At 38.1% G+C, this 18,912-nt stretch overlaps 1 long non-coding RNA gene across 3 annotated transcripts in view; it reads right to left on the bottom strand.

Annotated features, from left to right (window-relative positions):
• Positions 1-18,912, bottom strand: part of LOC148223592 (uncharacterized) — a 143,121-nt gene that overhangs the window by 35,091 nt on the left and 89,118 nt on the right. Inside the window, exons 2-3 of one of the 3 annotated variants that reach the window (XR_015803827.1) lie at positions 12,529-12,640; positions 7,623-7,806 (exon numbers count right to left, since the gene is read on the bottom strand). This is a non-coding gene — a long non-coding RNA (uncharacterized LOC148223592). The remainder of the gene's footprint in view (positions 1-7,622; positions 7,807-12,528; positions 12,641-18,912) is intronic. The other 2 variants (XR_015803828.1, XR_015803826.1) reach the window with 2 other exon arrangements.

Here is an 18,912-nt window from a genome sequence, read left to right as displayed (position 1 = left end):
CAGTAGCAAACCTTGTTAAAGAAAAGATGCATACTGACAGTAATAATGATGGTCTGCATATGACCACATCTATTTGCTGTCAGATGCAAGTCCAGATAGGGAGGCAGCTAGGCACAGAGTCCAGGTCTCTTGCAAGGCTAAGAAGCCCGCTGCTTGGAAGGAGACTGGGATAAACAGACACTTGGAAAAACTGTCTCCCTGAAATCTGGACACCACTTTTTTATTGGCACTCAATTGCCCTGATTGTGAAAATGAGCTGGAATAGTCTCTTAGGACAAACTGTCAGAAGCCTGCTCTGCCCTTCCCAGTGCACTTCTACCACTCCCTTCACTGCAGTCTTGGCCTTCTTGCTCCTCCTTTGTTTGAGGGTTTTCTTCCCCTCTCCTTTTGTTTCCCAGACATAAAAAGAGAGAAAGAAAGATGATGGGTGACCTGAGGAAAGGATCAATCTAGACACTGAGAGAATAGAGGCCTGACATGCTTGTCAGTAGATGACACAAAGAGGATGATCTATAGTGCTTAGTGCCCAGATTACCTGTCCCACAGCAAAAGAACATTTTAAAAATAATTATTCTTAGAGAACAAAATTAAAATGCGACATCCAAACCAAATATGGGGAATAATTAATGTACAGGTTATCTGATAGTAAATTCACCAGCTTTACCTAGTTAAAAACAAATTGAGCTCCTAAATAAACCTTCTAATTTATATGAAAATTTTAGAAAACATGTAACAATTTTTACAGTAGTCATGTCCAGCTACAATACCAAAATAATATAATGATTAATTTATGACCAGACTGTCATGGGGTAAGCTTTTGCTTTAAAAGTGTGCAAAAGAAAGCCTAATTTAAGCTAGTTTAAATTTGAAACAAGAAACAGATAGTCAGGGAATTATTATTGATATTTCTTATTTCCTGAGATCAGTAAAATAAACAAAACGTCAGGAAGAAAATTTTTTTAAATATACTTTTTATGGAAATAATTTTTTTTAAATAGACATATAAAGACAGGAATACTAATGGTTAAGACTGCAACAAAAAAATCTGACAGATCAAGGAAAATTTAAGCTAAAATTTCAACTGTCTTTTTAATTAAAGTATTTTACCTCTTAGAAGACATATCATTGGCACAAAAGAAGTTGAACTGCATTCTGTTCTCAATTGCCTGTCATAACCTGTCAATTCACAGTGGGATAAAATGAAATGGTATCCATAAGTGCTGAAACACTAGACCATTTATTAATCAGTCTGCTTTTTGAACAGAGATTTCTATTGATATATTAGGAACTCTAATTTTGTTTTACATAGAGAAGCATGTGTAAAGTCAATAGCAAACACTGTGAGAGCAAAAACATTTAATGCTTTTATACACAGCATAAACTGCTGTCGCATTTAAAGTGTCAGATGTACAGAGCAACAAAAGTAAAACAGTACAAGGTATTAAAAATCCCAGGGAAAAAATCTTACAGATTAATTACAAGATACAACATATTGAACTCAAATGTTCTGTCTTGTATATATCTCACCATCTTTACCCTGTAATTCAAATCACAAGCTTCCCAGACAGTATAACACATATATTATGCTTATTTCTCTTCATCTACACCTAGATTTGTATAGGTACAGCTCTCTCTATATTCATTTGCTACTGTTTTTGGATACTGACATAATTTTTTTTATTTTGTTCATTATAAGGCTTATTGTATTTTTGTGTCTGTCCCCTATTTCTGTACTGACAACCACCTGCTTCTTCCTTGGGTTTATTAGAATAAGCAAAGTCCCTTCCAGCTACTTATTGGTACAATCCTGCTTCTGTATAGGTCACCTAGTAAAATGGGAGACAATGAAGTGAAGCTTTATGTGCTTACTCATTTAGTTTCTTAAAGGTTGCTCACCTTTAAAAGATCCTGGGCTACATCTGGCTTTCCAAACTAGAAGTAAAGCTGAAGTCAAGGACCTCACCAAATTCAGTTACCTAGTAACCCTGTACAAATCTCTATCCTTAAGTATCACAACTCCCAGATCCCATCTGTCAAAATTCCCCTTACACCCCTTTTGCCAGCAGTGCTGCAGGCAGTTCCTCCCAGCCTGATGCACAGTGCTTGTGAGGTATCCAGGCAGCAACTTCAATTACATTTAATTTCAGCAGGAAAGACCTCTCAGGTGTAACAAAGAAGATATCACAATACCTAAACTTAATCCTTTTTACCAGATTGCCCTACATTGCTTTGGGTCCATGGCTTAGAGTAAGAGGTGACTGCATGCAATTTCCTGAGGATGAAAATGACTGATGTATAACTGGCAAATAACACCTTATGTAAAAAGTGAAAGAAGAGTCCACTATCACTTTGTTGAGACAAACAGCAATAACCTTTACCTGAAAGGAAAGAAATCCCTTCGGGAAGAAATCCTCTCACTTCACAATGCCTCCAGCACAGAGAGGATTTTTATTTCCGCCCCCTTCCCTTTGGGACTGCATTTTTCCTCAAGAGCAAACACCCCGGGCCACCACCTTTCTGTCACATGCTTTTTTGGATGAAACACGGCAGGCAGCACCCTCAGAGTGGAGATGCCCCAGGATCCTGTCCTTGTGGTTGCCATGGCTCAATAAAGCAGGCAATAGCAATGCCAGTGCTCAAGGACTGTCTGCATCCCCATCTTTTTTTCTTCCACAGCAGCAGCAAAGGCATTTCAAAGGAATGGCAATTAATAGCAGATTCCTTAATTCAGCCTGACTGACTATTAAGAGTCCTGAAGAATTGATACCACAGTCATGGAGACAGATCCAGAGATACCACATGTTCCCAGGCACTGACAGTCTGTGGCTTTTACAGAAATGTCAAGGCTCACAACATCTGAGAATCAGGAAAGAAAATGTAGAAACTCCTAACATATAAATAAAGGGAAGAAACTTTCCTTTTGTCCCTTTATAGTAGACAAATACCTGGGTGCATAATACTGAGGTGACAGAAAATTACACTCTTATACCAGGCATTTCAAACATTACTTGACACTTCTTTTAAACAAACAAATGAAAAAAACAAACCTAAAATTAATTTATAATTAATTTATATATCTTAGAATACAGCATTACTTACTGAGTTTTTGCAGTGTATATAAACACATACCTCAGCAGAATAAGCATGATAAAGTACAGAAGTATGAATAAAACTGCATTCACCACATGACTTAGATCTCATTACTTATGATTAACATGCTCATTTATATTGATCAATATTGGTTCTGTGATGGCAAGCTTCACAGTTTCCAACATCTGTTTCTACGGGGAAAAACGACCCCAAAAAGTAAAAACAAAACGTAAACCATTCAGAAAGTATGTTTCCTTTTATTCTCAAATACATAAATTAGCCCTCGTATTGCCTTTTAGAGTTGGATGGTCACTATTGATTCAATTTTTATATTCTTTCACTGTATCACAGAAAAACACAGGATCTATCATTCCTTTACATTCTCTTCCTGCTATTAAATCAAACAGAGCACAAAATCCCAGTCCTCAAACTCTTCCATACTTCATGTCAATAGTTTTGCATTCTCTCCTAGGCAAGCGTTTGGTTATACTGCTTTCTTCCTAGTTCCTAACTTCATCAAACAGTATACCTAAATCATTCTGTTAACTTCAGAGATAAATCTAGGGATTCAGTACAGCTCTGGATGAGGGTCAGGGAGAGGGAAGGGGCTACAGGGGGACCTGGGAACCACAGTACTCAATACAGCAATACTGCAATACTGCCTGAGAAAGTACCATGACCCGTGATGATAAAGCTGTGAGGAGCTTTTTTTGTACATGTACGAGGCTTGTGCCTTAAATAAAATAAAAGCTGAATGGCAAAATGCCTATAGAGTCAGAAAGGCTCTTTGTGAACTGCTGAACAGAACCAAGACACTGGAATAAGAGTAAAGGGCCAGTGTGGATCTTGCTGACAGTTATTAGGCAAAGAAATAATACAACCTGCACAGCAGAATAGGCCTTGCTTCAAAATGGACAGAGAAGCTCTGAGTACATATGGGTATCCACAGACAAACCATCTCTCAGCTTGTTAACAGAGGGTTATGTGTCCTGGTGGGTCTCTGGAGACTGTGCTGTACAGACTCAACACATCTTCACAGCAGTTTCAGCTAACAGGCCTTTCTGCTTCCTAATGGCTTCAAATAGATCTTTTCTGACACAGGCATCTTGCTTTTAGCCAGCCAAAGCTTGGTCGGTGACCCATCTCCACAACAGCAGCACAGATTATTTGTATGTGCCCAGTTTGGGTAAACTGGTCAATACAAGCTTTCTTAAATCACAATAGGTCTGGCAAGAAGTCACATCAAACTACAGAAGTTCAATACCAAACTACAGAACACACAGATGGATCCATTGATCATCTGAATGGCCCAACTCTCAGTGGCAATTACCAAGTTTGTTTGAGAAGACTTGGCATCCTTCAGAATCCATTCCCAAATGACAAAGGAAGCTAGAATTACTCTAAGTCTCTTCTGTAAGCAAAAGGATAACCACCATTAAAAAAAAAAAAAAACTAAATAAATTCAAGCATAATTAAAAAGGAATATAAATTAAAAACTCAAACTCCACACCAAACCAGTTAATTTATACATAGTTCTCTATGGGAAATGATTGGGAAAAAATTCTACACTTTAACTAACTTATCCTCTGATAAATAATGGGAGCATAACTATGTCTATGTTCACAATTAAAAAGCCCCAAGAAATACTTCTCTGCTGGCATTTTGGATAAAATTTTAGCAGAGTCTCCAGTCTGTCTAATTGCTGTGATAGCGTACACAGCCTGCCTCAAAGCCCAGAACATATGGCATCCTCAAAGGATTTGATATCATTTTTTCTTTAAAACGTGCAAGTCAGTTGGTCATTGTTATCCCTCTGTGGAATTACTCAAACAGCTGCTACCTTCCAACTAATAGGTAAGAAAATCTTTGTCTTTTTCGTGGCTGCTAATTTCACTGACACACTTCTGTCATATAATGAGAGTGGGTAATATGCCTATAATGAATTTTAATGTTGCATATTTGATCCACAGTGTAAACAACGCTTTGTTGAAGACTGACATATACAAAAGGATGCATTTCATGTTGGTTGCAAGGTAATCTGAATCATGGGGCACACATTTAAAATTGCACTTAAATGCATAAAATATATTGTCTTTAGAAATATTTTTAACTGTCACCAAATAGATTATTTCTTTTTAAATGGTCATTACTCACCAAATATTGATTTGCTAAAATGTACTTCTAGGTTATGATTGGGCAGTATGACACCAGGTTTACAAATTTCACCGTTTTCTGAGTTCTTACCTTCCATGGTTCACAGATCCCATCTATCCTTGATCATCAGGCTATCTCCCCAAATCAAACTTTCTTTTTTTTTTTTTTAACTTTGTACTCTTTCAAACTGAAAAACTTTTCTTTCTCTATCAGAAGACTAATGAAATAATAACCAAAATGAGAAATAAAACGCACCAACAAAAGATACATAATTAAAGGACTAAAAATCTAAATCTCACAAAGTAGATTAAAAAATGGTGATGAGAAAAGGAGATAGTAAAATCATGATTATGCACCACATGTGAACCATATATGAAACATCACATCCTCATACATGTGATGGTTGGAAGGAGGGTAGAAAAAATGAGCTGCCCATATTTTAAAATTAAGTCTATGGACATTCTTAAAGAAAACATCCTAAATCTAATAAGACAATTGGCCAGGTTTTGTTTTGTTTTCTCTACTTTTTCCTTCTTTTAAGTTTAAATTGTAAGGTTAGGTTTCTTCAGTACACATATCTTCAGGTGAAAGAACACTAATGAAAAGCAGGTAACAGTTAAAACTTTCCAGAACTAGCAGATGACAAGCATTATTTTTATAGCCTAAAGATTGCAGCTTTATTACCGTTTACTAATAAATAATTTAAACTCTTACAGAAAAAGTGTGGAAAGTTCCTCCAAAAACCTCACAGGCTCACATTAATCCATATTTTCAAAATCTTTATGAATTCCAATGCACCTAAATGGAAGAATAATCTGTTCTGAAAATATACTATTATTTTACTATGTGACAAGTACCAACAGTACATTCTTGGCCCTGTAACAGATAGGAGCAAAGAGGCAATAAATTAACGAAGAACAGTAACTATGTAAATGATACAAAATGACAAAAAGAAGAAAGAAGGCACAAAGCATCCCATCCAAAACATAGAACCAGTGGAAATCTTTCCATTAACTTCAAAGACTTTTAGATAGCTGCTAACAGACCCAGATCTGCAGCAGTTTTAGTTTAACATAATTGCCTGCCACCTCCAGCTTCACCTCCTCTGCCCCACTCTCCCACTTTCAGGTGTAATGGGAGGGGAAGAGGACACAGAAGTTCAACGTGTAACATGTGAAATCCTCAGCAAGCACAACTTTCAACAGTTTCAAAAGTACCAATGAATCAGAGAATTTATTAGAATTTATAAGATGTTCTTTCACGGTTAGAGTCTGCCCAAAATTCACAAATACAAAACACTTAAAAAAAAGTTATGATGTGATGCACCATTCTTCCTGGACTTTTGTCAGTTTTTTCTTCATTCCTATATTCTCTTGGAAAGACATTCATCATGACTTTTATCAAAACCGTCTTCTTTTTATCAGGGCTCCTTCCCACAAAGAAAATCTATTTAGTTTTTCTTTTATGAATGTACAGGATTCTCAAGAACATCAAAATCTTTTCACTGCAGTCTAAGTTACAGACACACATCTTTTTGCCAAGATGTGAAACAGGTGTTTTTCAATTATTTTCAATTTCATGAGTTATAAGAGATAGCTGGATACATGCACATGATCATTTACTTTATATGCATCATATGGTAAGGATATATTCTTGTCTATAAAATCCATCATCAGCTTGAAAATAAAATTATTAGTGAGGTGACACAATCATTCTGTTATGGCACAGCCAAAAAGTTCCAGATAATTATCATCATTTTACAATTTTGACTGATGGAAGACAAGAGTTTCTATGGTGCAGAGAGAAAGATTTTCTTGTCAAATCATTTGTAAGATTTATTTGAAAGAAGCTTTGCTACATACTTTTCCAAGCACTATTTGCACTAAAGCCTGACAGCATAGGAAAACCAAAGAAAATTAAACAGTTATACTTCAAGCAGTTTGCCTGCTTATTAGACTGTGAGAGTTAACTTTAAAAATAAAAAGGAAACACAATGCATTTATGCAGCTCCTGAAATTAAGAGTTTTACAACAAAGAAATTTTACCATCATTTACTTAACAAGTTAGTGGTGTACACGAGCTCAAAAGCAAATAAAATGTTCTACATAACACTTTGTTACACCTCAAAGCCTGCACAAAAAACAAAGAGAAGAAATACGTAGACATGCACACAAATGACAGCCCCATCCCCAAAGTGTCTTCCTTCTGCCCTATGTGGACACGTCGGGCTTTGGTCTCTATGAGAAGCCACACTTTTCATTTTTCACCTGCTTCTAAGCAGGGGTAGGAATCCCTACTGAGAAATATGCCTTCTACGAAACAAAACCAACCAAACAAGTATTCTGACAACTCAACAAAAAGTCAGAACTGAAACTCACATGCTCCTCCAGTAGTGTCAATCAGGCTGGGATGGGGTGAGAAGAATTTCAAGACGTCAGCACATAGCTCAAAGCCAAACCTCTTTTTCTCCAAGTGACTGAGTGATGGCCTTTCATTGCTGATGACACTGTAATGGGCCTTCCACACCTTTGTGAACTTCCTTCATTAAGTGCCAGCAACCTGCTAAGCAAATGGATTATCTACTTAAGTGACTCCCAGAGCGGAGAGACATTTCTTTCAGCATTGCATGTTGCAGCAGCTTCACCTCCTCTACCATCCCTTTCCCCCTCCCACCACCAAAATCCATTCCCTCTGCTGTACTGTCCTCTCTAAAGAAAAATGTCCTTTATTGCCATACCTCCGTATTTGTTACTTCATAAGACAAAAAGGAACTCTGAAGAATGTCTGGTTTGAATCATCATTACAGGCTGATTCCTCAGCCACTTCTGTATCAATAAGTGACCTTCATGCAGTTGACATAACACTATAGCTCAAAACATTATTTAATGAACTTGTAGAAAAAACCCCAAAAACAACAAACCAAAACACAAAACCACCCTTGAACGTATGAATGATTTTAAAATACATCCTGCTGCAAGGAAGAAAACAGTAGGGTAGGACTGTTAAGTAGCCATCTACAGGGCTGTGAGATTGCAGCACAGAACTTGAGGCAGCTCTGATCACACATGGATTGCAGCCGGGACTTCTCACATGTATGCAAGACATCACCCGGAGCTTCCCAGGTTATGCACAGAGAGGAGGGAAAAGCTAACACCTCCCTTTCTCACATATGGCACTAGCATATGCCAGACAGACAGCAGAACTGCAGAGATACAGACAAGGAAGTGAAAACCCCTGCTTTGATCCATGAAGGGAACAGGGTCAATTCCAGCAGTTTAATACCAGCAGTTTGTCAAAATACGGTAGACTGAGCTCCTGTGGCAAAATGAAGAAAGGACTTAAGTGATGATCATCTGACTGACAGCCTGCAGGTCACACTGTTAGTGCACTAATACAGATAGAAGGAATGCTGTTGTGAGTTAAAGTAAAAACATAAAATTCGTAAACCTAGATTATTATGCCAGAGTATTAGAAAGCAAGGAAGTGTTTTTGATCACTGTTTCTGAGAAACCAAATGAAAAAGCAGAGTTCTAGGCCAGATCATGGCAGTGGTACCTAATGCTAAAAGACAAAATACTTTAAATTTTAAATTTTTTTGGCTTCAATATTTCAGCTCTTGGCTTCTTTTTCCCCTAGTAATAAGAAGTAATCCACTGTTCACATAGTGACATTGCAAATGACATTTTATTTTCATGTTACTGAATTCTGTATTTTTACCATGGCAGGGGGTAAAAACAGTTTAAAATATTCCTAGTGCAGTTTAGAATGCAGCCAGTTTTTATTTGCCACTCCCAAAGACATATGTTTGCAAGCAAAGAATTCATTCTCACTATGCAGGGATAGCACAGAGTTCTTGGCTCCAGCCCAGTGTGTGAGGAGATACTGATTCTGTGTGCTCAAATCACACAAAATGTCTGGTTACCTGCAATCAGAGAAAATCAAACAGATAGAAAACTGATGCAACCACTGTGCCAAACCTAAGGACCTAATAGACATAGCATTGTCCCAGCCCATATTGGCATATTGGCCATCTTAACAATCTGCTGAGGAAGAGCAAGGTTTTACTATAATGCTGACCAAGTAGGCACTGTCAGGGGTGATCCTTGCTTCGTTGGAGCTCCTCAGCTCCCAGGAATGCAGTCAGGATTCTTCCTTGGCCCAATTCTCTCAAGTAAGCTGGTCTAGATTTTTAAATCGTGAAGAAGAAATTGACTTCCCCCCCGCCTCTTTTTTTTCCATAGATTAATTTTCTAACAGTGCAGTGAACTGCTGTGATTCACCCAGGATCAGACTGACAGTTCCCGGTAAGAAAGCCAGGAGGCAGCAGTCTCAGCAGCAGCAAACCATTTGCTCAGTCTGGCTGCTCTGTGTAATCTCGACCTATGTTCAAAAGGCCAGTGATTATGTTGTTAGCTGTGGCCAGAGAAGTGGGGAAATGGCAAGGAAGACATCTATTAGAAGTCTTTAATCCAGTCTTTCACAGCAATCAGTGAAGTATTAATTCTGCCCATTTTTTTTTTTTGCATAGGCAGGCACAAAAGGGATTTTTTTATAGCTACAGACTAACACTTAAATTTAAAAGCACTACAGAGACTTTAGTACAGAGCACTAATTTGAACTATAGAAGCAGCAAGTGGGATCAGATGAAGAGAAAGATTTCAAGCTTTATTACTAACTTGGCTGGGAAGCTAAAAAAAAATTGAAAGCAAAAGCAGTCTGACAGATGCCAGAGAAGCAATTGAACTGAGGTAAACTTGGAAGTCCTTTCTAGTTGTACAGAAAGCTAAAAACAATTTTATCCCAATTCACTGATATCCTGTTCACCCAGAGGGAAGCAGTAAGTTTTGAAGCCCCGAGTCAGGGAAACCAGGGGTCCAGACACAGAGAAGCTTAAAAACCAAAAGGATTAAAGAAACTGACTGTACACCTTGCTTCAAAAACCATAAGCTGTATGTTCCAGGCCTCACAAATATCATGGTCCTTACATTAGAAGCAGTGCAGCTTAGAGAAATCACTAGGCTGCCTAGCTCAAAGCTTCAAGTAAAATAAATAAATAAATAGCTTAGCTTTTAAAAACAAGGATAACAATCACAATGTAAGATCTCACAGAGTTGAGAAACCTGCCAAAGATCAGCTTCCAGGACTTAAACAACAGTTCAGGGAATACACACCTCTACAGATCTCTACAGGACGTGCAGCTTTGTTTGTGGTACCATGTCTTGAAGTGCACTTCACGCATGAATTCAAAAACTTGCACCAAGGGTGGGATTCTGTGTTTATTGCCTCCTAAGGATCCATCATTCATAAATGAAAATACAGTATTTGCTAGAGAGTAAGCACCAGATCCTTTAGCTCCTCTCAGGATCTTGCACAGAATGTCAGTTCCTTCTTTACATCATTAATTAAAAGGAAACACATCTCCAAAGATGATACTCTGGCACAGCTGTCTAGTAATTTCATCATATTCAAACTGTATTCTCCATTTAATCAGCACAAAGAGCCTCCAAAGATTTTGCACAGGGATAATTTGCAACTATGTATATAATGCCACTAAATGCTATACAAAAATTGGAATAAATCCAGCTTGCTTGCTTTCAGTTACCCCTTATGCTTCTTAGCTTTTGACAGATAACAGTTGAACAACCTGATGTTTGTCTTTATAAAGAATTTTTATTTTCTTTACTTTTTAAAATAAACTAAAGCATCCAGATACAAACATGATTTCACAAAATGAACATATTTAGGGGGGATAAAGTACTTTTTGGAACTGCCTATCAGTATAGAATTGCAGTTTTAAAATCAAACTTACATGATGACCATTCTCTGTAAATATACACAACTACCCAGAAATCCTGCTTTATTCAGCAGCAGTGGAAAGCAACTCACTTTACTGTGCTTGGGTGATGTCAGATAACAAAGATTAAAAAAACAGAGAAAAAGTGCATAAAGGGAATACTGGAAATACTGGCGGAAAAAAATGATGGGGACAGAGAGAAAAGTGAAATTTACTAATTCAATTTACCCTTTCAATCCAAAATCTATAGTACTAGGAATAAAGACAGATGTAACTGAATGTATTTAGATACCTTAAATAATAATATACTAAATGATAAAATAGTAAATAAAACTTATTTGTGATGTCAATATCTGAAAGTGAACTGCAACTGTGATAAACTGAACAGTGATAAATTCAATATCAGCAGTCCACAGAAAAGTGTGTGTATATATACTGTGCATACATCTTACTGTTTCCATCACTAAACAAATTCGTGCCCAGTTATACATAGCTCCTAGTCCCAGTTGCTGTTACAAATCCACACATCATCAATCAAGCTCAATTGCTCACACAGAATGTATTATTCGAAGGTCAGCGCAACACTGGACAGCCAAGGTAATGTTGATGAGAGCAAGAGTATAAAGTAAGTTTGACATTTTTATGCTAAATCAATTCTGAGTGATGTGTGGATAAAAAAAATTAATTTATCCCAAAGTGATAAATTACCACTGCTTCAATCATTGCATAAAACAGCCTGGGCACTTATCCTCACATTTTCCACAACGAATCTATGTCCTTCCATGGATTTACATATAACCCTTTCGCTGCAAAAAAAACCCAACTTCCCATACGCTACAGTTTAAGCTGATAACTGTTACATATATTAAAAATGGATCACCACAGTAATCAGTCATTGCTAGCATTCCTAAAAAAAAAAAAAAAGCAGCAATCCTACTACAAGACTTTTCAAATATAAAACCACTAAAATCCTCAGAAGAAATGTATTAGCTCTTTACCATACAAATTAAAAAAGCTCCAAACAAGATAAAAATCTCTCTGTAGGACTACCCAAATACGTACTTTACCTAAGCCTTCTCCATGGCAAACTCCTGTTGCATCAGTCTTATGTGCACACTTGATTGTTTTGTGCACTGTGGGTTCAATACTACCTCTCATCTCAGCTGGAAGGTCTAGAAACAGTCGAAAAATTATGAAGATAAGCTTTTTAGCCATCTTGGAGGACAAATTGGCCAGCATTTTTCAGTCTAATTCAGAACCTAATTCAGCCTAAGAGCCCAGCTGCAGTTAGGGTTTGGTTTCCCTTGTCCTAATACAGACCACAGAAACTTCAAAGCAAGTTCTACATCTCAGCTGGGATGCCAGAGCTAAGAACCAAGCACTGGGCATTGTGGCTACAGGACACACAGTGTACATTCTACCAGATCAGGACCTTGGTCCATTACCTTCATCTTACTGCCCTGCCCCAGAGTAAACACACACAGGGTCACCTCCAGTTCTGTACAAGGCATGCCAAGCTCCAAGATCTCTGTGTAGACACAGCCAAAGACTACTGACATCCCTCCTGTCCTATGCAGTTTACTTAATTGGTCTGCAGATGCACTAGATTAGAGAGAAGAAAAAAAAGGTATTTTTTTAAAATATCGCAGATAGAAGACATGTTCTGCCAAACTGTGGTCTGTCAAACATGGTTGCAGTCACGTATATACAATATGAAATAACTTTAAAAACCCCACAATGTAAGTAGTGGAATATCACAGAAACATAAAAATGGCCATCCGAGAGAGAAAAAAACCCCCAACATATATTTTAAACGTATAGTGTACAGAGACTAAGGCATGCCAACTTCAGCTAAAGGAAAGGAAGGGCTCCAGTGATGACCTGAAAGGTCTGTAATTCACAGGATGACGAAAGTGGATTATTCAAGTATACTCTTATAGAACTGATCTTTATATGAATTCTCCACGTAGGAGTGCTGAAAGCAAATTAATGAAGGAACATAAACAAACCAAAACCAAACTAAAACCAGGCAGAAGTCTTGAGTAAAAGCATAAAATCGGGATGATCAAAACGGAGTGGCAAAAAGCCTGTGTAAAATTGAAACATTTGCGCTCCTCTGACCTAACGTTTTCCAATAAAAAGTTACTTCCTTCAGATTTCGGTAGAGCTTTAAAAGAATTACAAACAACAGGAAAGTTATAAATTCGAAGTTACTCAACTCTTGAGTGGAAGAGATGAGAAAAAACTCTGCATTCCCTGCCATCTGTAGCTGAGGTCTCTTACTACAAAATTACCTCTCATAAACTTTCCACCTGCTGCTTTTCCCAACCTCTCATAATTTCTTAGCTTTCCATGAGGGCAGAAAAGGCTGGCAAGCTGCTTTTGTTGGGTATAATAAATACTAAAAGATGGGAAAGACTTTGTTTCATTTCACCGAGTTGCTTTTCAGAGGGATTTCAGAGTCACTGCACAGACTACATCACACTTCTGTCAGTAAAGCTGGTCAACACTGGGAATGGACATCAGGGATCAGCAACATCAATCTGATCCTGCCAGAACATGTTACAACATCAAACTACAGTCTTTTCATAAAATTAATTAACCTTGATTTAATTAACAAGTGAATTAAATCAGTCCCCTTTCAGAGATGAAAAGCCATGTTGTCAATAAGATCCTAGACTCACTACAAGCTCGTATCCTAATGTGCTACATCTGCTCTTGAGCAGACACTGTAGGCAAATAGTATTATTTAAGAAGGTCAAAATCTGTCAGTGTCATGGGGGCCTATAACACTTTACATCTCTGCATCTGAAGCCATCAGCATACCTGATGTAAAGCAAAAAACCCTCACGTGCTGCATCTTCATGTAGCTACAATGCCTTTTAGGCCTGGAACTAAGTGATTAGTTCAGGAGAGATCTGCACATGCTCTCTCATACAGGGTGAGCACACAGTGATAGGACAAGTGGTAACTGTTTATAACTGAAAGAGAGCAGGTTCAGATATTAGGAAGAAATTTTTTACTACAAGAGTGTTGAGGCACAGGCACAGATTGCCCAGAGAAGTTGTGGATGCCACAATCCCGGAAGATTTCAAGCCAGGTTGGATGGGGCTTGGAGCAACCTGGTCTAGTGGAAGGTGTTCCTGCCCATGGCTAGGGTGCTGGAACTAGATGATCATTAAGGTCCCTTCCAACTAAAACCATTCTTCGACTCTATATAAAGTGTGACTGCTGTCCCCAACAACCTCAAAAATGCCTTCCATAGTTATCCAAGAGGTGGAAATACAGATTTTAAATTTAATTCGATCATTTATATAATCTTTTCTGAGAACAGAAATAGTACAATTACTCAGTGTTATACTTGGTAGGTTGCCTCAAGCAAGAGGAAGCATATATCCATATACCAAGTCTGCAGATTCTCTTTACCATCCTTTACATTTATTTTTTACATTATGATTCCCTTTTATTTCTTAGGAATGCTTTGCTTGGGGAACATTATAATACATCATCAAGTATCTTTTACGCTTGTGCAAGAGCTCATATCCTCAGTCTTAATTCTTCATTAAGACGACTGTCAGCTGCTGTTTTGGGCGATGGAGTTTTTAAGCCAGAAATAAAAATGCATCAGAATGACCTCATGTTTTGAAACTAAAAGAATGGTGTATCTAAGGTAATCACTCCTCCAGTATTCTGAATTCAAAGCTATGCAAAATCAATTGTGAGAAATATCAGTAGACAAAATTATACAATGCTGATAGATTACGTGTTGATTTACATGAACATCAACATATTGGGAAACATTACAAACCATTTAATCTACAATCAGAGTAGAGAACATTTAGGAATGAAAAAAGACCAATAGTGCTTCATACACAATTTGGCTTTAGGGACCAGATGTGTTATAGCTTCCATATGTCTCAGCCTACTAAATGCATTTTTAATGGCAAGTTCTTGCAGAGCAAAATCTGCACAGTTGCCTGGGTACTCTGTCAAAAAGCAAAATTTGCCCTGAACTGTATTTCAATGATGCTTCTACATGTTCTGGGAGCCCCACAGAGGTCACAGAAGGGACGGAAGCATCAGACTCAAACTATAATGAGCCGTTTTGGATATTCTACCGATTTCTAGGGTATTAGACATAGATTATTGTTCTTATGACTCAGTATTTCCAGCCCTACTCATTAACCATTTTGAAACTTCCCCTAGATAGTGACAGATCATAAGTACTGGAGGACTACCAGACCAATCACACATTTGTTTATCAGAGCAAAACTGTTCCAAGAAATTGTCCCTCAATCAACAGCAGTCGAGTGCTACAGTTCCTCAGGCCTTTCAAATTTCAGACACTTCTTCCTTGTTCTCTAATGGCTCTAAAGCCCAAAGATCCCCAATGGAATGAAACTGAGCAGAGTCCTACATTTCATTATACAAAGAGAAGCTCGGGGCAAAAAAAGCAGAGAATATCCTTAGGTGAAAATGACTTTTTCCAAGAGAAATGACGGGCTAAGCAAGTGTTAATAGGTGCACTCAAGCATGCCATTTGGCACATAGTGGTACTGGAAGCTCTTCAGAGTTCCCTGGCACTTATTGCTCATTAACTCAACATTAAAAATACCACAGGTTTTGTATGATAACTAAATTCCTTAATTTACAACAATGCTTCCACAGTATAAAGGTGAAACTTCTATTTTAGTAAAAATTATCCAGATATAAAGGCTCTAAACTCTAATTGAAATCTAGCAGTATTTAGGGTTAAGAAACTCTGCCAAGGAGACCACCTGAATGGGTCATCACCAGACAGGTAAGCCATTTTAAGCTTTCACAGGCACTTCACAGAATCACAGAATAGAGTTGGATGGGGCCTCTGTAGATTCTCTAGTCCAACCTCTCTGCCAAGGCATGATCACATAGAGCAGGTTACCCAGGATCCAGGTAGGTTTGGAATGTCTCCAGAGAGGGAAACTCTACAACCTTCCTGGGAGGCCTGTTCCAGTGCTCTCAATGTAAGAATGTTCTTCCTCATGTCCAGGTGGAATTCCTAGTTTACAGAAAACTCCTTATCTGGTCCCTGGGCACCACTGAAGAAAGTCTGGCACCATCCTTTCAGATATTTACATGTATTGATGAGATCCCCTCTCAGTCTTTTCTTCTCTCGATTAAGCAGGCCCAGCTCCCACAGTCCCTCCTCGTACAAGAGATGTTCCAGGTCCCCAGTCAGACCTAATCCACTGGACCCTCTCCAGGAGCTCCTTGTTTTCTTCAACTGTGGAAACCAGAACTCAACACAGTACTCCAGCTGTAGCCTCACTAGGGTGTAGAAGAGCAAAAGGATCAGGTCCTGTGACTTGCTGGCCACACTCTTCCCGATACACCCCAGGACACCATTGGCAGTGCTGCCTGCAAGGGACTGCTGGCTCATGGTCAGTTTGTCATCCACCAAAACTCCCAAGTCTCTTCTTTCAGAGCTGCTCTCTTGTGGGTCAGCCCACAACCTGAATGGTACTTGGGGTTATTCCTCCCCAGGTGCAGGACCCCACACTTACTCTTGTTGAACTGTTTCTCTCTGCCCAATTCTCCAGCCTCTCAATGAATGGCAGCACAACCTTCAGGTGTATGAGCCACTGCCCCAGTTTCATATCATCAGCAAACTTGCCAAGAGTACATTCTATCCCTTTATCCAGGTAACTGATAAACAAATTGAATAAGACTGGACCCAGTGTTGATTTCTGGGGAATGTCACTGGCTGCAGACCTCCAACTGGATTCTACTCTGATGATCACGACCCTCTGAGCTCTGCCATTCACCTAGTTCATGATCCACCTCACTGTCCACTCCTCTAACCCACATTTCCTGCACTTACCTATAAGGATGTTATGGTAGACAATGTCAAAAGTTTTGCTGAAGTCAAAGAAGACAATATCCACTGCTCTCCCCTCATTGACCCTTCCTGCCATCATAGAAGGCCATCAGATTGGTCAAGCATGATTTCCCCTTGGTGAATCCATGCTGACTACTCCTGAAGAAAAGTCTATACTCAGCCAAGTTTGTAGTGCAAAGGCATTTCGGTCAGACAAAGTACTCTAGATCTGCTGCATGTTACCAGGGCACACACAGGCTGTTCACTGCAGTGACTTTAACAACTTAAACTTGATTGCATACTTGATACCCCAGAGTAATATTTCTACATGTCTAAAAACATGGATTCAAGATGTATGTAATTATCAGTCATGTAAGAGCAATTTTAATATGGACAAACATTAAGACAGGAGTTTCAGTGATCTTATTTTGCTACCAGAAAAAAAAAAAATTCTTTTGTAACTACTCAAAACAAACAGATCTTTAAACTCATGTTTTTGTAATTGTTAATAAGGTTAATTGCATGGACAATTTTCAAGGCAAACCTGAAGACTGCAGTCTGTAAAGGCAGTTTCATATAGGAAACAGATTTTTCACCTTAAGACACTGTCATGGGTTATAAAGTAGATCAAATTCCACTGAAGTCAAACAATAATTTTACTACTTTTTGAATGTCAAATATGGCTTTTCCCTTATCTACCACCTGCAATAAAACTCCATCTGAAGTACCTTAGAGAAAATTCAGCCTCTAATTGTTATTTTACTGCTTTTAGAATCCTGTAGTGAGCAATCATTGAATTACTGTCAGTGATGGTAAGTTTTCAAACAAATACCCTCTTTAAAAAGCCGACATGCATATTTCATACTCAGAAAAACGCAAGTGCCATCAGACTCTTGAGGAAAATAAAATAGTTGCAGATACAATCTTCAAATCAACCACTAGATTTACAAGACACCATACACAGACTTACACTACTAAATACAAGCTTCTTTTCAAGTAATTTAACATTACTATGATGTCTCCTTATTCTACGATTTGCTCTGTGCTGGAGAAACTTCACCATTTTGGATCTGCAAAGTTCTGTGTTTAAACAAGGATGTGCTTGCATAGAACAGACTGAGTGATGGGGACATCAGACAACAATTAGTAAAAAAAAACCCAAACATATACTTTAGTGCAGTTGCCAATTATGCTGAAATTAAAATTCAACACCCAATCACTCAATCTAAAAAGCATAAGGGACATACATGGAAAGAGATAATTTTGAGGGGTTTGGTTGTTGGGGGAGGGGAGTTTCTTGTTTGCTGCAAAGGAGATATGTTCCTCTTTTTATACTGGCTAAAAACCAGAAGATTTTATAAACATATTTTGGTGGAGATAAAAATGAGAAGAACTCCCAGCATACCTCTTTCACTAGTCAGTGAAGGCCGTTCTAAAATGAATATTGTAAATTTCACATTAAAGTCACGCTATGATTCAGTTGTCCCCACATCAAACCTGAGTTCCCGTTTCCTCTGACATGTATGTTTATTGGAAATAAGAAAATGTATCAATTTTATCAAAGACAGACTTTGTACTTGACATACTCTTCTAAAACTTCACATCCGTCAGAGGTTACTTATTAAATTGTTAAAATTAATATCTTTTTTCTAGTAAATCACCATTGCCTTTCTCCCCACCCCATGAATCCTAGCAGATTAGTCCATTTATTGTTAAAACTTTCACACACACCAGATCTTAAACCTCTAAATATGCCAAAGACCACCACTCTTCACCATGTGTTTTGTTTCTTAAGGAAGCTACGAACAGAGAAAATTTTGCAGTAGTTCGGGCTTACTTCAAGTGCTGAAACAGATCAGAGTGGCTGTAATATAGTTCAAATAAAATACACTGTAACAGTATCTTTCAAATTGGATGTAAGATATTATTTTCACTTAATATTACTTCAGTAGCATAACAGGCTCATTACCTCAGTTGATAAAGGCCAAGGCCCTGTGGAAATACACAGCATATGTAT

The sequence above is a fragment of the Sturnus vulgaris genome, chromosome 5, assembly GCF_052056855.1.
Source record: "Sturnus vulgaris isolate bStuVul1 chromosome 5, bStuVul1.hap1, whole genome shotgun sequence".
Lineage (NCBI taxonomy): Eukaryota > Metazoa > Chordata > Aves > Passeriformes > Sturnidae > Sturnus > Sturnus vulgaris.
This window is presented reverse-complemented; position numbering and strand designations above follow the sequence as displayed.